The sequence below is a fragment of the Bison bison genome, unplaced genomic scaffold (genome assembly GCF_000754665.1).
Source record: "Bison bison bison isolate TAMUID 2011002044 unplaced genomic scaffold, Bison_UMD1.0 scf7180017864517, whole genome shotgun sequence".
NCBI classification, from domain to species: Eukaryota; Metazoa; Chordata; class Mammalia; order Artiodactyla; family Bovidae; genus Bison; species Bison bison.
This window is the reverse complement of record NW_011495070.1, coordinates 4,021,655-4,047,782: the sequence shown is the minus strand read 5'-3', so window position 1 is coordinate 4,047,782 and position 26,128 is coordinate 4,021,655.

Genomic DNA, 26,128 nt, shown 5'->3' with positions numbered 1-26,128 from the left:
TGCACATATAGTTTCTATTTCTTTCTAATACAAATATTTTAAGCCATGTATGTATATCCTTTTATACAATATTTATTTTTATATGACACAATTTCATTTAAAGAGAAGTAAAACATTGATTCCTTTATTTAAACAATCAGTTTGACATATAAGATTAGATATGTACGAGATTGGAAACTAAAGCATTCACTCAGTGAAATAAGGGGCTACCTGGTCGCTTAGATGGTAAAGAATCTGCTTGCTATGCAGGAGATCTGTGTTTTATTCCTGGGTTGGAACGATCTCTTGGAGAAGGGAATGGCAACCCACTCCAGAATTCTTGTCTGGAGAATCCCATAGACAGAAGAGCCTGGAGGGCTACAGTCTATGGGTCACAAAGAGTCACTTTCAGTGAAATGACTGTAATGGTTTTTTTCTTGAACCACATATTCATACGCTAAAGAACAGTATTTTGAAAGGAAAGAAGAAATATTTAAAATTATACTTGGTATCAACATGCATGTAATTTTATTTTGTATGATTTATTCTTCAAAAAGAATGAAATAAGAAAATAAAAACTTTTCTTCATTTCTCCTCATACAGTTATTTTTAACCAGGTGTCACAAAAAGCATTGCTATCAGAGTGCTGAGTGTGTAGAAAGTAGAAAATGCTTCTTTCAGATACAAGTAATATACAGTGAATCTTCCTGATAAACATGATTGCCTAGTCAAAAATTGCATTTTGCCAGAAAGTAACTGTATTTAATATGGCTACTCAAATGTAAACATTTACAGACTGCATCAAGGAAAATTATAAATATCTGACATCACTTGGGATACAGTTGATTATGTTTTGGGCAGCATTTTTATGGAATTTATATTGCATCAAAAATGCTGACAAAATCACTATTTTATATTATTAGAAAATATCATAAGACTGTTTCATGACAAAGTATGATTGATGAATACATTTATTTAGTATATGTTTGATAGTCAAAGAGTTCCTTTTGAAATTACATAGCTATATCCTGATTTCAGTTATTTTTAATAATGTTAAGCCAAAGTCATTTTTGACTTTGATGGAGGAAAAAGTGATTTTAAGAACTATTTTCAGTCAAATTATTTTAGCTAGATATATAAAACTCTATTTCTATAAGTCTCAGATGGTCAAACTTTTTTTCCCTCCTATTTCGTTCGAAGAAACTAGAACGAGTGCTGTTATTTTCATCGTCTATCTTGAAAGCTTAGGTGAAAAGTTCTTTAGTTTTCCCTTGATATCTATTTATCCTGAATTTTGTAATGATAAATTCTAAGACAATGAATAACTCTGTTCAATAGTGATCTCTTGATAGATGTTGAAGTCTTTATTCTTGGCTCTAGTGTTTCAGAATGGCTCCAGGTATGTCTGAGTGCTCATCATCCCCACCCCTGTGGACCACTTTGCACATACCAGATACTATACTAAAGTAGAAGCATTTCTACTGAAGTGACTCAGTAAACTCAAGAAGCACTCTATCCATTTTCTTTCTCTTTCCTTTCTTTAGCCTGAAAATCAAATAATTTTTTCACTGCTTCTTCATACTTTTTTTTGAGTTTCATGAATTCTTAAACAGTAAAAGAATTTGGGCTGAGCACTTAGAAATCTGTGGTCCATTATGGTTTTTTATCAGGAGAAAAATGTTAAGAACAAGGTCGGTTCCTATTAAGATATTTTGTGATAGTCAAAGATTCCATTGTAATGACTTATTGCCTGGATTACTGGGTCGGGGGTGGAGTGGAGGGGTGGAGGGAATTTATGATTGATCTATGATTTCTGATGTCAGAGAGGACAAAGATTTTTAGCTCAGACAATATCACTCTCATCACACACAGGATAATTTTAGCTGATTCATAAATTCTATATTGTTTGCAATGTCTTTTTTGTTCCTATTTTCTTTAAAATTCCTCCTTCCCAAACTCGCCATTTTTACACAAATACACCACACTTCTATGTTATTTTTTTTTTTAAGGGATCCTTAAATATATACCTAAAGTAGATACATTCCAAGTGATTCATATGCAAGTTATTTTTTTCCTTGCCCATTACACTTTTATAGGTAGGAAATATTTTTGATGTGAAATAATAAAAATAGCCTGTTGATATGAAATATCTTGGTCATGCTTCCCACATATAACAAGTATTATATGGTTAAATCACAAAATACTTAAAAACTTGTGTGTGGTTAACAGTGTTTGTGTGCTCAGCCACTCAGTTTTGTCCAACTCTTTGTGACCCCACTGTAACCCACTAGGCTCCTCTGTCCATGAAATTTTCCAGACAAGAATACTGGAGGGAGTTGCCATTTTCTTCTCCAGGGGACCTTCCCAACCCAGGAATTGAACTCGCATCTTCTGTAGCTCCTGAATATGTACATGGCAAGGAGACTGCAGGGTTCCCATAAAACCAGCAACTATAATCTGACAGAATTGAGTGAAAATTTCTGCTGCATTCCACTCCATAGAAAACAGTTCGGAATCTGTTGCAAAGATAAGTTAATTGCCTCCTAGAACAAAAATCAACCCTCTTCAAATCAATATAACTAAACTCAGAGTGTCTATGAAACTGTTAGTCACTCAGTCATGTCCAACTCTTTGCAACCCCATGGACTCTAACCTTCCAGGCTCCTCTGTCCATGGAATTTTATAGGCAAGAGTACTGGAGTGGGTAGCCATTCCCTTCTCCAGGGGATCCTCCCAACCTAGAGATCAAACCCAAGTATCCTGCATTGGCAGGCAGATTCTTTACCATCTGAGCCACCAGGGAAGCCCTCCTTGGGCTTCTATAATATGCTATTCAAAATTTCAATTTTAAGGCAAAAAATTATCAGACATAATAAGGAATAGAAAAACAACACATACTCAAGAAATAAGTCATGAGTTGTTCAACAGAAATGGATCCCGGATGCCCTAGAAGTTGGAAGCAGGAAAGAGCTTTCAGTTCAGTTCAGTCGCTCAGTCGTGTCTGACTTTTTGTGACCCCATTGACTGCAGCACACCAGGCTTCCCGCTCCATCACCAACTCCCAAAGTTTGGTCAAACCATCACCACTGAGTTGGTGATGCCATCCAACCATCCTCTGTCATCCCCTTCTCTTCCTGCCTTCAATCTTCCCAGCATCAGGGTCTTTTCCAATGAGTCACCTCTTTGCATCAGGTGACCAAAGTATGGAGCTTCAGCATCAGTCCTTTCAATGAATATTCAGGACTGATTTTCTTTAGGATTGACTGTTTTGAACTCCTTGCTGTCCAATGGACTCTCAAGAGTCTTCTCCAACACCACAGTTCAAAAGCATCAATTCTTTGGTGAACTGAGAAGACGAAAGCTATATCCATCTGAATGCAGAGTTACAAAGAATAGCAAGGAGAGATAAGAAAGCCTTCCTAAGTGATCAATGCAAAGAAATAAAGGAAAACAATAGAATGGGAAAGACTAGAGATCTCTTCAAGGAAATTAGAGATACCAAGGGAACATTTCCTGAAAAGAACTTTAAAGGAGCTATTTTAAATATATTCAAGAACCTGTAGGAACAAATTTAAGGGTCTAACATCCAAGTAATTTTTAACCTCAAAGATGAAAAGACAATAAAACAGAAAAGGTACTTGAAAAAATTATAGTAGAAAACACTAATTACATGTGAGAATGAGTGACTATATTCTATCAGACTATGCAGCCTTCAGTACCAGAAATAAAGAGGGAAATATAAATGTTAGTAGGGTCAACCAACCACTGAGATAAAACAATTATAAGTGTGTATGGATCTAACAGATTTTCAGAATACACAAAGCAGAAAGCTAACAAAATCAAAGGAATAATAGACAAAAACACAATTATAGATGGAAATTTTAACACAACTCATTAGCAATTAATAAAAATCTAGATGAAAAATATCAGTAGGATTCAGAAAATTTGAACAGAACCATCAACAACCTTGACATAAGTGAAATTTACACAATATTATGCCCAACAGTTACAGAATATATATTTTATCAAGTGTACATAAAACATTTACCAAGATAAACTAAAAGTCTGAATAAATATCAAAAGAGTAAAATGTTTGAGAATGTATCTTCTGACAACATTGGAATTAAATCAGAATCAATAATACTTTATCTAGAAAATCATCAAATACTCAGAAATTAAACAGTACCACTAAAGCAATGCTTACAGGGAAAATTAAATGCTTATATTCAAAAACAAAGTTTTACAATATTGATCTAAAATTTCTTTCTTAGAAATCAAGAAAAAAAGGTAAACACAAAGAAAGTTAGTAGAAATTAAGGAGAAGAAATCAATCTTACAAGAAGAACAATTCAAAAAATTATCTAAACCAGAAGCTAATGCTTAAAAAAATGAACAAATTGGAAAAACATTCACCATAATGAATACAGAAAAAAGAGATAAGTTATTGATATCAGAAATGAAAAAAATTATAACAATTAGCACCTATTTGCGACCCCATGGACTATACAGTCCATGAAATCCTCCAGGCCAGAATACTGGAGGGGGTAGCCTTTCCCTTACTCAGAGATTTTCCCAACCCAGGGATCAAACCCAGGTCTCCTGCATTGCAGGCAGATTCTTTACCAGCTGAGCCACAAGGGAAGCTGATAGATATCAGAGTAATAGTAAAAATTATAAACAACTTTATACTGATAAACTCTACACATTTAAATGAATTGAAAAAATCTGAAAAAAAAAATCAGACCTACAAAAATTGATACAAAACTCACTTGGTTATTAAATATTTGCAACAAAGAAACCTCCAGTCTTCTTTTATATAGATATTACATAAAATATTTAAAAAGAAATCATGTCAAACTTATACATACTCTTAATATAGGGGAAAAAATAGAATAATAGAAGGGGAGAAATATTTCCCAAGCAATTTTCCTAAGGTAACATATTTTTCATTCTAAAATCTATTAGAGATATCAAAAGATAAGAATATTACTCACCATAATTCCTCATAAGCCTAAATACAAAAATGCTTTAGAAAATATTAGAAAGTTGACCCCACCAATATATAAAAATAGGAAGACTGTTGAATAAAAAATACGTATTTTGGAAAGATGGTGTTTTAAGATTATTTAAACAAAATTGGCTACTATTTAAAGATGCAGAAAAATTTCAAAGAAAGTGACAATTTAATATTAACATATGCAACACATTGACTGCTAATGATTATGGATCGTGGATTGGTTTCTCTATGTAATTAGCATTCAAGATTACTTTAAACAGTGTTCAATTCAGTCACTCAGTCGTGTCCGACTCTTTGAGACCCCATGAATCGCAGCACGCCAGGCCTCCCTTTCCATCACCAACTCCCGGAGTTCACTCAGACTCATGTCCATCGAGTCAGTGATGCCATTCAGCCATCTCATCCTGTCATCCCCTTCTCCTCCTGCCCTCAATCCCTCCCAGCATCAGAGTCTTTTCCAATGAGTCAGCTCTTCGCATGAGGTGGCCAAAGTACTGGAGTTTCAGCTTTAGCATCATTCCTTCCAAAGAAAACCCGGGGCTGATCTCCTTCAGAATGGACTGGTTGGATCTCCTTGCAGTCCAAGGGACTCTCAGGAGTCTTCTCCAACACCACTTCCTCAGAAAACCAAACTGAAATTTTTCAGATATATAGACAATGCTTTGAAAAGTGCAAAGGAAATGAATACTAGGAAAAATTAGACTGGAGTCAAACATAAATTGGTGTCTATGAAAATGGTGCTTGAATGTCAAGTACCCATCCCTGAAGCTCTCCCTCTAATTTGTGATGGTATTAGTAAAGTTCCCAGACTCCTGAAAACTGAGATTAAAATGCACAGCCTAAGCTAAGGTATAAAGTCTTTGATGTAGTAAAAGTAAAAGCCAAAGTCACACTTCTAAATTAGCTTTAAAAGGGTAAATTATGTGCTTTTGTAAAGAAAAAGCAAGAAAGACAAGCTAAATATTTCCTGATATTGGTTGACCTTTGTGATCATATAGTGGACACCTCTTTTTTTAATGAATGTTAAGCTGAGTTGTTTCAAAACCAATAACTCGTTCAATTAACTCTTTATAAGTCAGTGGAATCTATCACAGTTTGTATTGAGATATACGAGTATTTTTGGACTTCCCAGTTGACTCAGTGGTAAAGAATCCACCTGCCAAGCAGGAGACTCAAATTCAGTCCCTGGGTCTGGAAGATCCTCTGGAGAAGAAATGGAAACCCACTCCAGTATTATTGCCTGGAGAATTCCATGGACAGAGGGAGCTGGTGAGCTAGAGTCCATGGGGTTGCAAAGAGTCACGCATGATTTAATGACTAAACAACAACAATATGAGTATCTTTAAGTTGAGGGGCTTAGGTAGAGTCAGCCAGTAGTTTGTTTCAATACTCCAGTTCCTCTTGCTTGCCATCCCAAAGATATTCAGTAGATGTGACTAGTGGCTCCCCATATTTCCTGTTAGGAATGGAACTCTGGTCAGAAACATTCTGTGGATTGTTTGATTTTAAAGTTCAACATTTTTGCTTTGTTTTGTTATGTTTTGGCCATGCTGGGTCTTGGTTACTTGTGGGCTTTTCCCTAGTTGTATTGAGTGGGTCTACTTTCTAGCTGTGGTGCACAGGCTTCTGATCGCAGTGGCTTCTCTTGCAGAGCCCAGGCTCTAGGACACACTGGTTTCAGTAGCTGTGGCTCCCAGGTGCTACTGTACAGACTTAGTAGTTGTGGCTCGTGGAATTATTTGCTTTGCAGCATATGGGATCTTCCCAGGTCAGGGATTGAACTCATATCTCCTGCATTGGCAGGCAGATTCTTTACCACTGAGCTACCAGGGAAAACTACAATTCTTAATATGGCATTCATTAACCTATGTAACCAAACTTACTTTTTTTTAAATTTACTTCCTGCCAGTTTTCTCCTGGGTCCTCTGGGAGTCAATTTGCAATCTGATAATTCCTGAAAATGTTTGCATGATGTTTTTCTACATGCTGCAGTCATAATTTTTTCCCCAGAACTTAAAGTCTGTGGGTCTTCTCTCTACTTGGTGTGTAGGGGAATCTAATCAAACTCAGCTCAAATCCAATCTCCTTCATAATGACATTCTCAGCATCACAGATCTCCAAATGAAATATATAGTCTCTCTGCTTGCTGCTGAAATTTAAAGACATACTTAAATATTTAAATTAATGATACTTTTCTCAATCTAAAGCTTAGATTTAAGAATCAATAGCCACTAGAGTTATTAAAATGTAAATAAAAATGTCAGCTTTACTACTAATAAGAGTCTGAGTCTCTGGGTCTGTTGGTCAAGTAGACTCAATTATGGAATAAAAACACTGAATCACCCAGACAATGGTGTCATAATATGCCTCTTATTGTTTAGTTAATAATGCTAAATGGTTTCTTTAGTTATCCAAGGATAGTTCCTCATTGTTTAATATCTTTTATGTTATAAAGCAACAGTACATAGTCATCATGATCTTAATAATCAATATTTAAATATTTAATTCTTTTGGAACACAGCCTTTTTTTTTTCCTTAAGTAAAAACACACACACACAGACAACGTTAAAATGATATAATTCAATTTCAGAATATAACCAGTGTTCTATCCTTCTCTTTTTATGAGAGTCATCCCTTCAATATTTCTGACAGAGGATGTTAGACTTCTGTTTCAAGAGTTCCACTCTGTATTTTTTGTCTATGAAGAGGAGTTGAATGAGATAAAAACAATCTGGAAAAACAAATCACCTTATTATAACTATATATACTTATTAATTGAATCATTGAGAGCTAGACAATCTCCTATGTCTTTAAAAGCAAAATTATAAACAAGGTAGACATAATATCTGTCTTAGCAGAAATGAAAGAAAGACCAATATAAAACAGACATGTAGAGAACAAGGTGGTGGAGGAGTAGGTGGACGTGGAGTACATCTCTCTCCACAAATACATCAGGATCACACCTTCGGACACAGAAGTGCATGCAGAACACCAGCTGAGAGCAGACAGGAGTACCTGACCAGTGGAAAAAAATATATAGAACCACGCAAAACTAGGTAGGATGAAGGAACTGGGGGGAAAACAGAAGTGTTAGTAGCACTGGACCTGCCCTCGGCAGGTGGGGGAACTGAAGCAGGGGTCCCCTCCCCATACAGGGGCAAATGCATCAGAGGAGCAACGTTTAAGGCCGAGAGTGAAATAGCTGATCTGTGGCAGCCTAAATGGAATGAGTATCAGACAGACCTTGCCGCATACGTACATACCCCGGACAGAGATGCTGGACTCCCTGAAGGGGCAGCGGCTGGGAGCTGGAGTTAAGGGATTATGGAGCAATCCCAGGGCAAGAGCTGCTGTTGACTGCAGAGAGACGGATTGAGGGGATGTGAGGGAGGAGATAGTGGTGGGAAATACCAGTGGAGGAAAGCAAGGCAGCCATGGAAGCAAGGCAATACTGCGGAGTCCTATGCGTAGGGATTGGAGCCGTCACCATAGCCTCTCTCTCCCCTCTTAGCAGCATCGGCAGCTGAACAGTGGAGAGGCTGGCCCATCAAACACCTAATACACTGAACTACAGAGTAGGACCCTACCCAGGGTGCCCCTTTAAGTTCCTGATGTGCCTATCAACAGAGAAGGACCCCAGGCAAGGGAGCCCTCTCAGTGCCTGAACAGGCAGAGCTACAGAGGAAGACTGGCCAAAAAGACCTTCTGTTTGCCAGCTACAAGAGGCTCGAAAAAAGACTCTGATAGGGCCATAACTCCTGTGGCAGAGGCAGTCTGTGTCCCTGCACACTTGGCGCTGCCAGGGTCCCCACAAGCCAAGCAACAGCACCACCTTCATGCTCAGCTCTCACTGGGGCTGAGTTGCCACAGGCAAAAAAATAAGTCTTGCATTTATACATGCAGGGTCGCTTCAGTCCTGTCCAACTCTGTGACCCTGTAGACTGTGGCCTGCCAGGCTTCTCTGTCAGAGGGGGGTTCTCCAGGCAAGAATCCTGGAGCATATACCCTTCTAGAGAAGGGTTGCCATACCCTTCTAGAGCACTATTTTTCCTGCTGCCCTAGCCGCAACCCCTGCTGAATACCTGGTGCAGCCAGAACCCCTGCGACACAAGCAGCTGCACCACCTCCACACCTGGCCCTCACAGGGGCAGACCCAAGCCCTCCAGGGCAGCCTCAGGTGCAAACCCCAGTGGGCAACCCACATGCAGAGGTGGAAATAAAACCACAGTTGAAACCCAGGGGCAGTGTGGCTAAGGAAGAAGACCCAAAACCTTCCCACCAGCTGTACAAGCTGCAGATTAAATCCACACAATCAACTAAGCAGATTCTGTGTCTATGGAATATATAAATGGTCATTGAGAGCACCCACAAAAGAAAATGCACTAGCTCTGATAGCTGTGGACATTGGAGGCAAGAACACATAGGTGTAGGACCAGATTAGAATCTGAGCTGCCCCCACAGCAGGTCGAGAGATGAGCACAGTGTTGGAGGGCATCCTAGGGAGGTAAGGTGGACTGTGGTTCCCAGCGCAGGAAAGGACTCTGACAGCAGTGACTCAAGAAAAACCTTTTATTATTTTTATTTTTTGACTTGTTCTGTAGATACTTTTGGATTTTTTTTTATTCCACCCCCCCGTTGTAGTTGATTTTATAGACACTAAGAAATCCAATTAAGCTTTTTTTTTCTTCCTCAGTCACATTTTTTATTGGTATCATAAACCTCTGCCTCTACATTGGGCTTTTGCAGCTCTGTGGTGTTTTCCTCTTTTTTCTTCTTTTCTCTTTTTTAATTTTAATACCTATTATTATTTTTCCCCTTTCAGTTAATCTTTAACATATATATATGTATATATCTTCTTTATCTAATTCTATTTAACTTTGCATGTCTATTCTTTCTCTCCTTTCCTCTCAACATATTTGTTAATCTTATTTTCATTGCTTTATTCTCCATTGTCACCTTGCTTTAGTTTTGTTTTCCAGTTTGTGCTTTAATTAGTTTTGTTCTGTAATTTTTGGTTTTCTTTGTTTGGCGGGTCAATCTATTGTACTTTATTTTTGTTGGACTGTATTCACTTTGCTCATGGGTGTATATGTATATGTGTATATTCCATTATTTTAATTATTATTTGCCTGATTTTGTAACTGCCATTTGTCTAGGGTTCATCCTTTGGGGGCTTACCTGGTGGCTCAGGGGGTAAAGTGTCTGCCTGCAATGAGGGAGACCAGGGTTCAGTCCTTGTGTTGGGAAGATCCCCTGGAGAAGGAAATGGCAACCCACTCCAGTATTCTTGCCTGGAAAATCCCATGGACGGAGGAGCCTGGTAGGCTACAGTCCATGGGGACTCAAAGAGTCCGACACAACTGAGCGACTTCACTTTCACTTTTCACCCTTGGTTTCTTGTTCTTGTATATTTGTTTTAATCTCATTTAATACCATAACAAATCACTTGTGGAATCTTCCTTCCTGACCAGAGATCAAGCCCTGAGCCTTTGGAGTTGAAGAACTCACTCTGAGACCCTAGACTACCAGAGAACTAACTCCAGGGAGTATCAAATAGTGAGAGATCATACAAAGGAAACCACTTGAATATAAGACCCGGCATCACCCAACCATCAGTAGCATCCTGTGCAGGACACCTCATCTAAACAACAAACAAAACAAAAATACAAAACCAATCATCAGTGGACAGGATTACCACCTCACTCAGTCTTGCCCATCAGAGGAAAAACAAACAAACAAACAAAAACTCAGCACAAATCTCACCCTCTATGAAGCTCACACCAACCACTGGACCAACCTTAGGAGGGCAGAAACCAAAAGGAAGAAATAATTCAACCTTCTTCAAGGAAAGAATTCAACTTTCCTTGAAGCCTGGGAACAGGAAACCTCAAACACAATAACTTAAAAAAAAAAGAAAAGGCAGAGAAACACTGCACAAGTGAAGGAACAAGCTAGAAACACAGAAGTCCAAATAATTGAAGAGGAAATAGGAAAATTACCTGAAAAAGAATTCAGAATAATGATAGTAAAATTGATCAAAAACCTTGAAAACAAAATGGAGAAAATGCAAGAAGCAATTAACAAAGACCTAGAAGAATTAAAGAATAAACATACAGAGACAAACAACGCAATTACTGACATTAAAAATACTCTAGAAGGAATCAATAGCAGAATATCTGAAGCAGAAGAACGAATCAGTGAGCTAGAAGATAAAATAGTGGAAATAATTTCTGAAGAGCAGAATAAAGTAAAAAGAATGAAGAGCTGAGGACAGTCTCAGAGACCTCTGAGACCATATCAAACACCCCAACATTTGGATTATAGGGGTCCCAGAAGAAGAAGAGAAAAAGAAAGGGTATGAGAAAATTTTTGAAGAGATTATAGTTGAAAAGTTCCCCAACATGGAAAAGGAAATAGTCAATCAAGTCCAACAGGCACAAAAAGTCCCATGCAGGATAAACCCAAGGAGAAACATGCCAAGACACATACTAATCAAACAAAGACTAAACGCAAAGAAAGAATATTAAAAGCAGCAAGGGAGAAGCACAAGTAACATACAAGGGAAGCCCCATATACTTAACAGCTGATCTTTCAGCAGAAACTCTGCAGGCCAGAAGGGAATGGCAGGATATATTTAAAGTACCGAAAGGGAAAAATCTACAATCAAGATTACTGTCCTTAGCAAGGATCTCATTCAAAATTGATGGAGAAATAAAAAACTTTTCAGACAAGCAAAAGTTAAGAGAATTCAGTGCCACCAAACCAGCTTTACAACAAGTGTTAAATGGACTTATATAGTCAAGAAATATAACAGAAGAAAAAGGATCTACAAAATCAACCCCAAATGTATAGCCAACGGGAATTTGCTGTATGACTCAGGAAACTCTAACAGGGGCTCTGTTTGAGGAGTGGGTGGGTAGGGAGATGGGAGAGAGGTTCAAAAGGGATGGGATATATGTATACCTATGGCTGATTTATGTTGAGATTTGACAGAAAACTGCAGAATTCTGTAAAGCAATTATCCTTCAATTAAAAAAAATACATGTAAAAAGGCAGCTATGGTATTACAAATGTAAGTGATAAATTAAATGAGCTGTAGGGTGTAATATGATTATATACAAGAAGGTTACTTTATCAGTCCTTAAGTGGATGTATTTCTTATTCATATAAGTTTATTGTCACCATTCATTTATTGGCATCACTTGGAATCAGCAGTTTCCTGAATTAAGTTTACTTATTTTCTTTGTATATGCTCTTCCAACTACTGGAATGTTCTTTTCTTAGTGGATCACTTGTACAGTTCTTAGTTAGATTTTAAAAATTCATTTAAAACCATATCCCCTAGCAAACGTGTTATGAACCACTTTGCCACTAACCTCATCTAAAACAGGTGTTGTTCAGTTGATAAGTCATGTTCAACTCTTTTGCAGCCCCATGGACTGTAGCCCACCAGTCTGTCATGAGATTTCTGAGGCAAGAATACTGGAATGGATTACCATTTCCTTTTCCAAATCCTACATTTCCTTCCTGACCCAGGGATCAAGCCTGTGTCTCTTGCATCAGTAGGCAGATTCTTTACCCCTGAGCCAAACTGGGAAGCCCCCATATAAAACAGACCCTATGCTAAATTGGCTGCTGCTCCTTTGGGACACCATTTATCTTGTATATCTCTGTTTCTTAACATATAGTACTTGATGTTAAACGTTGTGTAGCTTACAGATTAAAAACATGGACTTAACCTTTTAATGAGTGAGAGCTAGAGTGCGATTGGGTTTGAATCCCAACTCTGTCATTAACTACCTTGACTTCAGGCAAGTTTTATTTTAAAAAACTTCCTGAACACTCATTAGCCAGGAATTATAAAAAAGTGTATGTTTCCAGACTTTCCTGGTGGTCCAGTGATTAAGATTCCACACTTCCAAAGCAGGGATACCAGTCTGATCGCTTGTAGGAGGATTAAGATCCTTCATGCCAGTTGGTGTGGCCCAAAATAAATAAATAATTAATTAAAAAATAATAAAAGGATATGTTTCCACAAAACACTAGATATTTTTAACGATTTTAAGTTCTCAAGGATCTTAGATTCCAAAACTTTTAAGTTAATATAATTATTCACATATATTTTGCTTCCTACCTGCTATTGTCACCAGAGTTAAGCCTGCCTGAACAAAATATTGTTGTGCTTCAAAATAGAAAATCCTGTCTCTCAATATGGGCAGACAATTGTCTTATGTTAAACTCAGTACAAGGGGAAAGAATAAGGATGAATGCACCACCAGATGAAATTCCTTTACATGTCACATGCAGGAGACCCTGGTTCGATTCCTGAGTCAGAAAGATCTGCTGGAGAAGGGATAGGCTACCCACTCCAGTATTCTTGGGCTTCCTTTGTGGCTCAGCTGGTAAAGAATCCGCCTGCAATGTGGGATACCTGGGTATGATCCCTGGGTTGGGAAGAGCCCCTGGAAAAGGGAAAGGCTACCCAGTCCAGTATTCTGGCCTGGAGAATTCCACAGACTGTATAGTTCATGGGGTCACAAAGAGTTGGACTTGACTGAGTGATTTTCACTTCACTTATATGTCACATGTTGCTCTTTCTCTTGCTCATGGCACTTGCCATGGCACTTAAAGCTGTGCATTCCCAGAAAGATGAACTCTAACCAAGCTACATAGTCCTGAAGATCCCAAGGCCATGGCTGCTAACCCCATCAGCAAAGTCAGAATCCATTGGATCAATACCCAAAGTCATCACAGACATGATCTCAGCAAGGTATCTGATACATTGAGCAGGTTCAGGCTGAAAATACTAGAAAACCTAGACTCAAATGACATAAACATTAAGATAATCTATTACAGAATGTAGAGAGAAAGTCATTTTCACTTTGGTCAATTCAGTATGATAATTAGGGGTGCAAGCACTTTACATTTTTTTCTGCTTACTCATTCTCAGTGTATTTGTTATCTTCCCTTCAGCTGAAAGATAGCTGCAAAAACTCCAGGCATCATATTTCTACACACCAATGTCTGGAGGCAGAACAAGGATCATCTTTTCCTCAAGTCTTGTTTATGACCTAGTTACTCTTTCCATTACCAGAAATCTTCTAACTTCTTATTGACTAGACGGCTGAAATTGGGGCACAATGACCCACCTAAGGCAATCACTGCAAAAAGAAAATAATTACATATTTTATCATTGGAGAAATGCCAAATTGAAAATGTTAAACATTTATATGGCTGTCGGGAGCCAAGTTAGGCATTACTGACAAAATGGAGGCATGGCCCCAACCGCCTCTCCTCATCTCGCAGGCACGGCCCCGGGATGAAGGAGTTAGGCCTTGTGATTCTGACTTGTTCTTTCCTTTCTTCGGTTGAGTTGGCTGGAAAGAATGTTAAGGTGCTTGAGAGAAGTATGAGAAAGCACAAAGCCTTCTACAGTTGTGCCCAGAAAATAATCTATAAAATAACCATTGACATTTGTTCAAGGATCTTTATAAAGAATGTCCCAGGATGAGCACATAGGCCGCAGCTTGAGGCCATAGGAAGGATTGTATCTGAGACCTGTTTGTGAGGGAAATATTTATGGCAAAAGAAGATTGCTGAGTTTAGGGTTTAGGAATAATTAAGAATAGCTAGAAGCCTTTTTAGGAGATAGTGATCTTAAGATGCTAGGGGCAAACAGGATTTAGAAAGATAAGAAATACACTGAGGAATGTAGCATGAGTTACAATGTAATCACAAGTTCAGTTCAGTTCAGTTCAGTTCAGTCGGTCAGTCGTGTCCGACTCTTTGCGACCCCATGAATCGCAGCACACCAGGCCTCCCTGTCCATAACAATCTCCCGGAGTTCACTCAAACTCATGTCCATCGAGTCAGTGATGCCATCCAGCCATCTCATCCTCTGTTGTCCTCTTCTCCTCCTGCCCCCAATCTCTCCCAGCATCAGAGTCTTTTCCAATAAGTCAACTCTTTGCATGAGGTGGCCGAAGTACTGGAGTTTCAGCCTTAGCATCATTCCTTCCAAAGAACACCCAGGGCTGATCTCCTTTAGAATGGACTGGTTGGATCTCCTTGCAGTCCAAGGGACTCTCAAGAATCTTCTCCAACACCACAGTTCAAAAGCATCACTATTTAGGTACAGTGAATCTGGATGGGGGAAACTAAAAACGTGAAACCTCTGACCTAATGCTTTTGTCAAAGTGTAAAAGAGAACCTGAAGCTTGAAATAAACATGTAGTTCCATACTATGAGTCAGAGACTACATCATCGTCCACCGATATAGTTCCATACTAAGAGTCAGAGACTGCATCATCGCCCGCCGACACTGCCCACCCCTTCAGGCTGATTCCCTGGCTGCTGGAGCTGGACTCTGGCATATGGCCATCAATATTTTGTGACTGAGACAAAATTTATTACTGAAAATAGTAATTTCATTTGCATGAAACTTTCAAGAACCTTTTGTAATCAACCAAGAAGTTGTCTGTTTTGTCATTCACAATTTCTGCTATGTTTATTATTACTATTTACAATTTATTCCTCTGGAGTTTTAAATTTTTCATAATTGCTAGGGGCATTTATAATTTCTTGGGCATTTATAATTTTTTAAGAATTTAACTTCTCCATATTTAGGTAAATTTCCAGAAACTGTGCTGCCTTTACAGATAACTGAGTCCAGAGGAAAGGAAAAAGAAAAGGAAACGTCCCTCTAATATCTCTCATTGACAATATGGCTAATAAATTATTTATCAGATTTAAAGAAAAGCATGGCAGATAGAGGGTCACAGTCCAGTTTAATACCATAATGTTTCACTTTGGTTGAATCAATTAAAAATATTTGTGTCACTGTAATGTGGTCACTCAGAGGATAGACGAGTTAAATATGTTATAGGTATTAACTTCTAATTGGACAGTGGAAGGAAATGACAATTTAAAAGACCATCTAGGTTTTATACCAGGTCTTGTTTTAATTAACATTGAAGAGTATGACTTTCATTATTCACATTTGTATACTATCTAGAGGAACTTCTTACTGATATAAAATTTGTTATGTTTTGGAATGCTTCATGTCTACAGCCAGCTTTGAAGTAAATGCCCTTGAATGTGCCTGTTAAACTTAGAGAAAATAGTTGATATTTTTAGAGAAGCTCACCGATTTCAGCCGCAGATCCATGCCTTCGTTACAGTAGGTAAAGGAGGAGCTTTATGTGTCATTATTTTAATAGCATCACTTTTCTAAAGAAGTTACATTTAGCAATGTGAAGTGTTAGTGATCACGGGTCTCCTCTTGACTCAGGATGGAAAAGTTATCTTCTTTCATCCGGAAAGCACTTAAAAGACATTATCTCATTATCTCTATAACATCCTCTGACAGAATTGGCTTGTACTATAATTCCCATTTTATTGGTAGATAAAGTCATGCACATTATGGTTTTATAATTTAGCTAGGCAGCTGGCCTGCTCTGGCAAAAGAGCTTTCAGCTTTACTTCATCCTAGAAATTTGTCTCATTTATGTCCACATTTCTAGTGCAGTCATGACCTCAATGTTCCCAGAAATCAAGAATTTAAGTGGTCATTTGTCCAATGACTTTTTTTTCCTGAAGAAATGTTTCTGAATTATACTTGATTTCATTTTGACATGAAAGGGAAATGAATAATATTTTGGATAACTGATAGAAATTGAATTGGGTCATTTTCTAGATTCGAATGAATAGTAGAACTCATAAGCAATATTTTTTGTTAGTATTAAATGGCTTTAGTTACATTTAATAGTTACTTAAAATATTTAAATACATAACTTTTAAAAATTAATCACACTCAACTCTTTATCAGACATATGCAAATTAAGTCCATGACACACTTCTTGCACACATGAATACCCCAGGATTTAAGGAAAATTATCTTAAATTTAGCCTAAAATAAACAGACTAAAACCATGATGACATTAAGAGCTTTAATTAGGAGAAACATGTCTATTTAGTGAAAACCATTTAATTGACTCAAGCAGAGGATTGCATTATCCTTTATCTAGTTTTACAATTTTCTGTCTTTTTTTTTAAAACTAGAAGTAAAAGGTAGGCAAATCCAAAATATGTTTTTACAGTGGTTTCACAGATTTACTCATTGAAATCAGAATCATATTTTATTCTGGAAAGATTTAATTGACTCTATGTACTTCCCAGGGGCACTAGTGGTAAAGATCCTGCTTCCTAATGCAGGAGACATAGGAGAAGCAGGTTGGATCTCTGGGTTGGGAAGATCCCCTGGAGGAGGGCATGGCAACCCTCTCCAGTTTTCTTGCCTGGAGAATCCCATGAACAGAGGAGGCTGGCAGGACACAGTCCATAGAATCCCAAAGAGTAGGACACAACTGAAGCAACTTAACATGCATGCATTCATAGTTGATAGTGGATAAAAATACTAATCAGTATCAATATCAGTGTATAGTGTAGGAAGCACAAGGGAAAATACAGACAGAAAAAAGAAACATGGAGCTGTAGTAATTATTCTATGCCTCTTCCCTGTCAGTTTTCCAGGGAAGATTTTATTAAGTACATTTTTGTAAATGAGGTATACCTCAGAAACCAGGTACATACAAATATATTTCAAACATGAACATGTCCTTCAAAGAGTTATGTACATAAATAACCATAAAATTAAAACGAAGGACTAATAAACACAGTGAAAAGAAAGCAGAGATCCACATATACATTTTTATACTTAAAATTTTTTCTGGATATTAGAAATCTCACACATCTATTATGACCCCAAAGGAGTTGTTACATGCTGCAATATGATAACACCAATACAGTATACTAATGCATATATATGGAATTTAGAAAGATGGTAACAATAACCCTGTATACGAGACAGCAAAAGAGACACTGATGTATAGAACAGTCTTTTGGACTCTGTGGGAGAGGGAAAGGGTGGGATGATTTGGGAGAATGGCATTGAAATATGTATAATATCATATATGAAACGAGTCGCCGGTCCAGGTTCGATGCACGATACTGGAGGCTTGGGGCTGGTGCACTGGGACGACCCAGAGGGATGGTATGGGGAGGGAGGAGGGAGGAGGGTTCAGGATGGGGAACAAATGTATACCTGTGGCAGATTCATTTTGATATATGGCAAAACCAATACAATATTGTAAAGTTAAATAAAATAAAATTTTAAAAAAAGGAGTTGTTACATGCTGCAATATGATAGAAAAATGTGGAATGAAAAGAAGTAAGGCTTTTTCAGCTTTAAAAGTAAAGTTAGAATACATACTTTATGATGAAAGCTTTAATGCATTTAATGAAAGCTGTGGACTTAACTAATGTAATAGAAAATACTGAAAGGATTTTTAACAGATGTTTAATTTTGACAGATAAATTATGATTGAGTTCTAAAAACTTGGAACTTTGGTCTATTATTAGAAAAAATGTATTAATGTTTTCATTTCAGGACTGTAAGATTATAATAGATTCGTTTTCAATTTCAAAGAGCCATCCAATTAAAGTTTTACTTTCAAAGATAATATATAACATTTTGACTTAGGTTCAGAATATATATATACAATCTTTTAAATTTTTATTTTAAATTTGGAATCTAAATATATTTCCCCATTCTTATATTATAAAGGTAGAAACTGATCTTGTCTTTTTTGGAAATAAACCAAAATCAGACTTTGATACAACCCCAAATTAGCATAAAAATAAATAGAACCATGCTGGTGTATAAATTTGACCCAGTCTGTGCTTGGGTTTTAGGATAAGTCATATACCTGTAATGAAAGAATTGCTTTTGAGTCAGAAAAATACTGATGATTATTACTAATGTGTTTAAAAGATTATCCTGTTCTGTAATGACATACAGAATCAACAGAATCAAATTCAATATTCCTTTAAATATTCAAATAATAAAGATCAGTTACCAAATAAATGAATTTAAGAAAATACATCATGCTGTATGTGGTTTCTATGTCTTAAACTAAACCAACTTGAAAGAAATGTTTGTTTAATGTCCTGAGGGTCAAAACTGCTGGGATCTCTGTTCAGACAAGGTCAAGCAGGGGATTCGAAAGATGACTCTAGAGCTCCAGAGTGTAAAGCTGGGAGCACTTTGACAGAAGTGTGTCAGTTCTGACCTAACTCCCGCTGAATGCCTTGTTCCTGTGAGAGAAAACCTCTCTTCGGCTGAACTGTTCAAAATTCGTTTCCAATGTGCATTTGCTCTGCTCCACTCTGTCTGAAAATATATGCAGACAAAGTTGATTGACAGCCCTCTAGTTACCATACCATGAAGGTTGAAACTAGAAAGGCTATACCTCTAATTCACTGACAGCTGAAAGCTACAGAACCTCATTTCTTAGGTTCATTCTTATATCTCTTCTCATTGTTCCAAGAGGAAAACAAATAATGGTGGATTACATGAGACTAACGGGCTCTATACAGGATAAGGGTGTAAATATGGAAATCACAGTCATAAATTTTCTGTTGTTCTGAGAAGAAAAGAAATCAGAGTTTTTCAAGTAATTCTTACAAAGAAGACTGATGAAATAGTTTAATTTACCAAGAAATGTCTTTTCCAAGGAGGAAAATACATAGGGCACACCTTCCTAACAATTAGTAAAATGTAAAAATTTTTCTATAATAAGATATTACAATTCTAGCATAAACTACCAACTAACTCATCAAATATTCAGCCCTAACAGTTTTCCCTTTTTCATCTCTAAAATTCAGGCTGCACAAACTAGATTCTTGACTTCCCTCTCTTCCTTGCATCTAGTATAATTCTGTGGAAGAGTTCTGGTTAATGAATTATACTCTGAAGTTAACTCCTGCTTTCCTTCTCTTTTCCACCTTCTTCTAACATAAACGGGAATGTGACAATAAAATGCAGTAGCCATCTTACAGTTATGAGGCAGTCCCCGACCCCCCAAATGAGAGATATTGATTTGAACATTTTTGATCCTCTATATTCCTTTCTCCCAATTTCTTATTACATAGGAAAAATAAACTCATTTAACCCCATACGGTATATTGAACAATTGCCCTCTGCCTAAAGATTCTTTCGTAATCCTCAGGAGCTGTGACTATAATACCTTTCATGGCAAAATTAACTTTGCAGATGCAACTTAGTTAAGCATTTTGAGATGGGACTTTAGATTACTGGGGTGAGCCTAATGTAATCAAGGGGTTTTTTTGTTTGTTTGTTTTAATGAGAAAAGGATGCAGAAGAGAGAGGGTCAAAGTCTGATAGAGATTTAAAGATGCCACATTGCAGACTTTGAAGATGGAGGAAGGGTCCATGAGCCAAGGAATAGGCACATCCTCTCGGAACTAGAAAAGGCAAGAAAACAGCCTCTCCCAGAAGGAAACAGGCTTGCTGACCCGTTTGAGACTTCTGAAGTCTAGAACTGTAAGTTATGAAATTTGTGTTTTATTAAGCCACTTTGTCACCGGTAATTTGTTAACAACAGTTATCAGAAACTAATCTAGGCCTACTTTCTATTATTTGTAATATAACTCGATTGAAACTGTTGCATAACGGTTCTTAGATCTCAAAGAAACATTCCAGGAAAAGCATCCAGGGAAAACTGTACAGTGAATTAAATTTACTCCGATAGTAAATGGCTCTTATTTCGTTCAAGGATTCATACTTTAACATTTACTTAATATGGAGATTAAAAAAAAAAAACTGCTTTCTAAGAATGATCTAACTTACTCGACAATTTCAGTTTTTTGTTTGTTTGTTTCACTCACGAATGGTATGATCACAGTGGACCCACTTTACTGAGAATGATTGATCCTTTGGTAACAACCTTCAAAGGTTAACCATTTACTTAAAGTGGATGTTATATGTAAATGCTCATTTAGTAATGTCTTAAGCACAATGGTATATGTGCCTGTATGAACAACACACACACAATTCTGAGTTAGCAGAGAGCCTAGCAGGTATATCAGATTCTTCAGAGGCTCCCACAGTCCTGCCTCCTGGCATACATTCCTTGTTTGTAGGCATAATTTGTGATTTGCTTTTGACTAACAGAATGTAGCAAAGGTGATGAGATGTAAATGATTGCTTAATATAAGATTGCAACTTTGGTTTTATTAGGGTGTCTCTCTTTCCTTGTTGGCTTTAATAAGACTCATGTGGTGAAGAATTGAGGATGCCTCTAGGAGCTGAGTGTGACCTCCGACTGAGAGCTGGCAAGAAACATATTCCTCAGGGATCAAAGTATAAAAAGTACTGCAGTGAAGTGCGTTCAGCCTCTGGGAATTCTGGGGTTTTTTACATTTTTTGTTAGTTGAACAGCAGTACTCTTATTTCAAGATCCAAGCTAATTTAAAAAAAAAGAATCTAAGCCTTTTATACAGCCCTGACTCAAGTCCAGCCTGGATCCATCCATCCAGTTGTGTATTAGTCCATCCATTAATCCATTGATCTATTCATACAAAGGGAAGATGACTTTAGGGTGAATTGTCTTCCAGGTTTCATAGCAGGAATTCTTGATGGTACAGAATGAACAAGAGAGACTGGCCTCATTAATTGCATATTATCTGCTTTACTCCAAATTTCCGGGACCAAACTAGACTTATTTTTGAAGGCATAAAGATCAACTTTGGACCTGCATTATGTCACTCAGAAGCCATTTACTCTGTGGCTAAAATACACTCTAATACATTCATAGAGTCTGATTCACTCACTTAGAAAGTTAAGTTCTTTTAAGAGCATAACATAGCACTTAAAATTATGAGGATGTGGTGTTGTCTAAGAACTACTTGCTTCCAATTTCAGCTATACTATTAATAGTTTCTTGGAGAAGGAAATGGCAACCCACTTTAGGATTCTTGCCAGGAGAATCTCGTGGACAGAGGAGCCTGGCAATACAGTCCATAGGGTTGCATAGACTCAGACACAAATGAAGCAACTTAGCATATAGTTTCTACGTTTGTTACCTTAAAGAAGCAATTTACATGTCTGTTTCCTCATCTGTATAGACAAGATAACCACAATTACTACCTGGTCAAATTGTTGGGAGATCTAAAATTAAATGAGGAAATATGTAAAACATCGAGAACTACTTCTAAAAAGAATTAAATGGATATCATTATGGAAGAAGTTTCTTTTTCATTTCCCTAGTCTACATGAGGTCTGATTGTCCCTTAGGCATTCCTGGTCCTTTCTGGCTCCTCTCTTCCATGGAGGTGAGGGAGGTATCCATTTGGCAAGTGTTAGAAAAGCAAGTGTGTATTCTTCTTGATCTAGGCCCACCTCTCTCATGTCGCTTGGAGATCTGGCTGTTCCCTGGAAGTGCCTTTCCTGTTCCAATGTTTGATGCCAAGGCTTTACAAGGAAAGTGTTCCTTTGGAGGAAGATCAGCTATTTTCTAGCTATGTAGACATTTTCTAGCTATGTGTTACAGGATAAGTTTACCTAATACTGAGTTTCAATTTTAAGAATATATGTGATTTTAATGAATGGCCATAATGCATATTTTTTAATAGTTAGGAATTCATTTCAGGAAAAGAGTACCAGTCAGAAGATGATTTGGGGTATGCTATGTGGGGAGAAACCATATTTTTTTATGTTATACCATTTGTCTTGGGCTTCCCTCATAGCTCAGTCGGTAGAGAATCTGCCTGCAATGCAGGAAACTCGGGTTCAGTTTCTGGGTTGGGAAGATCCCCTGGAGAAGGAAATGGCAAACCACTTCAGTATTCTTGCCTGGAGAATCTCATGGACAGAGGAGCCTTGTGGGCTATAGTCCATGGGGTCGCAAGAGTTGGACACGACTTAGCAACTAAACCACCACCACCACCACCATTTGTCTCAGTAAAATTTAGACAGATGTAGTCTCAGAGAAATAACCTCACAATTCTCAGATAAGAAATACTTGGTAAATATCCTTCATGTGTATTATAAAGATCCTATGTGATAATTTTCCCTATATTAGTTTATGGTTAATATAAGAAACTAGATTATCTACATATAATTAATGACTCTTCTCAGTAAATTGGAAATTGAAAAAAATTACTAATTTTTGTCCAAACCTATTTATTACATACTAGAAGGCAATGGCACCCCACTCCAGTACTCTTGCCTGGAAAATGCCATGGACAGAGGAGCCTGGTGGGCTGCAGTCCATGGGGTCATGAAGAGTCGGACACGACTGAGTGACTTCACTTTCATGCATTGGAGAAGGAAATGGCAACCCACTCCAGAATTCTTGCCTGGAGAACCCCAGGGATGGGGGAGCCTCGTGGGCTGCGGTCAATGGGGTCGCATAGAGTCAGACACAACTGAAGCAACTTAGCAGCAGCAGCAGCAGCAATATTTCAACTATTAAATTATACAATTTTGATTATATCATTTTAAAATGTTTCTTAAACATTGTCATATACCACGACTGATTGTGTAAGTGGCATTCTTTTGAAAAGCAACTGATGATAGGTTATGTCTTCAAATATTTATATACTTAACCAAATATCTTCTGTACTCTAAAGAAATAGAATAATATTTTATCACATATATATTTGTTAAAACAATTTACAATTATGAAAAACTGAAAGAAACTTTAATAGTTAATAATAGTGGAAGGCTTGATAATCTTTACTGTAGCCATAGCTTTTAGTGCATAAGTATTACAGTTAATGGCTATAAATTCTAGGTAATGGCAAGGATAAACAAATATGTGATAAGCTTAAGTCAAAAGCAAACTTTATAAAATATGTGGACAGTATTATAGCAGTAATGTCAAAACAAAATAGATACCAACAATAATAGCAACAACTTAAAAAAAAGAATTAAACTAGGAAGGAAACTCCAATACAAAATAAGGATTATTTCAAGACAGTGATTTTCAGGCTGCTTCCCAAACCTCTCTCACTTTTGTTATATTTTCTATTTTCTAAATAGCTACTTTGTTTTATAATTACTTTTTTAAAAAAGTTATTACTTTGTTATTAGGGAAACATTTTCCTATTTTACTTGTTTAAAAACTCATTAAAAACTGAATTTGCTGGTCAAAAGTTTGCTTAGAATTAGAACATAAATCCAGCTTATTGCTATGATAAACTTTTTGTCCCTAGTTAGTGGGGATTAAAAATCTCCTTAGTATATTTAGAATATTTAATGCAATGTCTCTGCTTTAATTTTGGAATAAACTACAACAGGGTTTCCTTATGCAATCCTGTGTATGAGCAAGATGAGGATGTGAATTCAGGTAGATTGTTCAGGTGGTGTCAGGCAACCCCCCTACCTGCAATGCCCACCTCCAGCACCAATACTCATCTCATATCTACCTGCACCTTCTTTTTTGCCCAGCATTTGGACTCTAAATGTGATTGGGATTCAAATATGTACAGGGGAGTCTGGTGAGCCCATTGTGGAGGGGCACAAGATGCCCGGGAGAAGGAACCTGGCACAGTTCACTGGATTGAGCACAGGACCTGAAATGGAACTCAGTTGTGGACAGCTTGGTGTCCTGAGGAAAAAATAACTGCGCATTAGACAAAAGAGTTTTAACATCTGGGTCCTTAAGCAACTTTTTGGTGGATCGCCCTAAAATGTTCACAGATGGAAAAGTGGGAACCTTTCCTAATAGCAAGGAGAAATGGGAACTTTGTCCACGTTCTGCAGTGCAACCCAAGAAACTGGTAACTGGTAGATGCGGCAGCAGGGCCTCGGGGAAGGTAGGCCGACAGACATCCGGGGTAGACGGCGTGAAATAATGAGGGCGTGGCTAGCACACGCCCGCATCCCTCATGCAAGTGGGTGTGGCTTATGAAGTTCCTAGACGACAAGAGTGGTCAGTGGTAGAGCAGAGTTTCCGGCAACTGGGGGAACTTGTGCACAAGCCTGAAGACGGTACCCCAGGGGCTTAATCAACAAGTTCCCAGAGTGACTTGAATACTCTGGGAACTCCAAACAATAAATAGATAAATAAACAAGAGATGGAAGACAACCTCAAAAATGAAAATGGCATGCTGCATTTGTGCAGTTAGGATATCATCCATCTAGCACACCATCAATCTGACTTTAAATGTGATTTAATTAGGCTGGTTTGTTTTGAGGACATTCACGTAAAGCTTTTTTTTCTGTCTCATCTCTCAAAATGCAAGTGAAGATGTATGTGTTACATCTATATGATGTTTTTGCAAAATTATAGTTAAGTAATGATTAATACACTTGCAATTACAATACATTAAAATAGTCTATTTCGTATGCTGACACAAACCTGACTCAATGTACTTGTTACCAATTGCACTTATGTTTTCAAATAATATTTTAAGAAAGATTTGAGACTGTGATAGTGTCCCTTGAAATAATTCACCATTCTCTTGGTTGTCAAAAAATAAAATAATTTTGGAATTACAGAGCACATGTGAGCCCTGAATCAGAGCTGGAAGATACCTTAGAGACAATGCACTTCAAGGCTCTTATTTTATATGCAATAGATAGGCAAAAACCAGTGTAGAAAATTAATTGACTTGCCCAAATCACAAAGCTAGTTAATAACATGCCTGAAGTCACATAGTTAGGCAATGGTGGCAGCGGTCTTGAATCCATCTCTTCACTACAAAGCACTGCTAGCTCCTGTTTTGTTTCTACTCTCTGATAATTCAGTTTTTCACTAAAAATGAAAAGTGGAAATTGACCTGCGACTGTGAAGAAAAAAATAGGCCAATTAATACTTCACTGGATCAGTTATGTGAATGTAGTCTTAACCAATGAAAGGAGAGTATCACTGTGGCAGTCAAACTTCTCTTGGAAGTATTTCTGTACAAATCAGGCCAGTAGGCAATTACTGAATTTCATGTATTTCATTTCAGTTTCCTTTTGTTGTATTTTGAAAAAGTAGCTCCTATTAAGAAATTACTTATCATTTATAGTCTTAGATTTTGATTGTAGATAACTTGCCCATACCTTTGAGGGGTCACAAGCTAGGTTTCCTCAAAATGTGCTTCAACAGCATATTAATTATTTTTTAAGGAAAGTTACTCAAGAAATGGCCAATGCAAGAGGGACACCCTGACCTTCCTGTCTCCCTGAAAGTAGGAAATATATCTCTCATGTGAAAAATGTACTCTTTGCATCTGGAGATGGGAGGACACCCTATCACCAAAGATAGGGAATTTAAGCCT